The following is a 2,525-nucleotide window of genomic DNA, read 5'->3' as shown; positions in this document are numbered from 1 at the left end:
ATTTTCATTCAAATTTATATTATTTTATGTGTATTTTGTATATGTATTTCTTTACAAATTTACCTAATTGTATGTGTATTTTGTATATTTATTTTCATACAAATTTAACTTATTTTTTGGATTTTTATATATAGTTTTATACAAATTTACGTTATTCTATGTGTATTTTGTATATGTTTTTTCATACAAATACACATTCTTTTATTGATATTTTAATTATTTATTTTGACACGAATTTACATTATTTAATGTGTATTTTGTATATATCTTTTTATACTTATTTACAACATTTCATGTGTATTTTGTATATATATTTCTATAGAAATCTACGTTATTTTATGTGTATTCGTATATATATTTTCAAACAAATCTACATTATTTTATGTGTATTTTGTATATATATTTCATTATAAATTTGCCTTATTTTAAGTTTATTTTTATATCTATATTCATTCAAATTCAAATCATTTTATGTGTATATATTTATTTGTATTTACGTTATTTTATGTGTATTTTCTATATATATTTTCATTCAAAATTACATTATTTTATCGGTATTTTGTTCATTTATTTCGATACGAATTTAGATTATTTCATGTGTATTTTCTATACATATACATATAGAGTAAATTTCTATGAAAATATATATTCAAAATACATATATAATTATGTAAATAAGTATAAAAATATATATATCAAATACACCTAAAAAAAATGAAAATTCGTATCAAATAAATAAATAAAATTCCGATTAAAGAACGTATATTTGTCGGAAAATAAATATACAAAATACACATAAAATTACGAAAATTTGAATAAAAATATATACAAAAATACACAAAATTAATTTCAATTTGTATGAAAATAGATATACAAAATACACATATAATTAGTTAAATTTGTATTTAAATACATGTACAAAATTCACATAAAATAATGTAAATTTGTATGAAATGAAAACAAATTCACATAAAATAACGTACATTGGTATAAAATAGATATACAAAATATACATAGAATAATGTAACATCGTATCAAAATAAATACACAGAATATCAATAAAATAATGCAATTTTGTATGAAAATAAAGATGCAAAATACCCATAAAATAAAGCATATTTTTATAAAAATACATATACAAAAATACACATAGAATAGCTAAATTTGTGTTAAAATTAATATACAAAATGCACGTACAATAAGATAAATTTGTATTGAAAAAATATGCAAAATGCACATAAAACAATGTATATTTGTTTAAAAAAATATATACGAATAAACATAAAATAACGTATATTTCTATAGAAATATATATACAAAATACACATGAAATGACGTAAATACGTATAAAAATATATATACACAATACACATTAAATAATGTAAATTCGCATCAAAATAAATAAACAAAATATCAATAAAAGAATGTGTATTTGTATGAAAATAGATATACAAAATACACATAAAATATTGTAAATTTGAATATTTCTCTATACAAAAATACACAAAAAATAATTTAAATTTGTATAAAATATATATACAAAATACACATCAAATTAGTTAAATTTCTATTGAAATACATCTACAAAATACACATAAAATAATGTAAATTTGAATAAAAATATATAAACAAATACACTTAAAAGAACGAAAATTTGTATGAAATATATATAGAAAATACACATTAAATAATGTAAATATGTATAAAAAAATATATACAAAACAGAAATAGAATAATGTAAAATAGTATCAAAATAAATAAACAGAATATTAATAAAATAATGTATATTTGAATGAAAATAAAGATGCAAAATACCCATAAAACAACGCATTTTTTATAAAAATATATATACCAAAATGCACATAAAATATTTAAATTTGTATTACAATAAATATACAAAATGCACAAACAATAAGGTAAATTTGTATTGAAATAGATATGCAAAATACATATAAAACAATGTAAATTTGTTTCAAAATATACATACGAATACACATAAAATAACGTAGATTTCTATAAAATATATATACAAAATACACATAAAATGAAGTAAATACGTATAAGAAAATGTATACAAAATACACATAAAATAATGTAAATTCGTATCAAAATAAATAAACTAAATGCCAATAAAAGAATGTTTACTTGTATAAATATAAATATACAAAATACACATAAAATAACGTAAAATTGTATAAAACTATATGCATAAATAAACAAAAATAATTAAATTTGTATGAAAATAGATATAGAAAGGACACATAAAATAAGCTAAATTTGAATTTAAATAAATATAGAAAATCCATAAAATAATGTAAATTTGTATCAAAATATATATTCAAATACACATATATTAAAATTAATATACAAAATGCGTATATAATAAGGTAAATTTGTATTGAAAAAATATGCAACATACACGTTTACTCATACAAATTTATATTATTTTATTGGTATTTTGTTTATTTATTTTGATACGAATTACATGATTATATGTGTATTTTGTACATATTTCTTTATACGTA

This window comes from Eriocheir sinensis, unplaced genomic scaffold (genome assembly GCF_024679095.1).
Source record: "Eriocheir sinensis breed Jianghai 21 unplaced genomic scaffold, ASM2467909v1 Scaffold43, whole genome shotgun sequence".
Lineage (NCBI taxonomy): Eukaryota > Metazoa > Arthropoda > Malacostraca > Decapoda > Varunidae > Eriocheir > Eriocheir sinensis.
Note: the sequence above shows the minus strand (reverse complement) of the source record.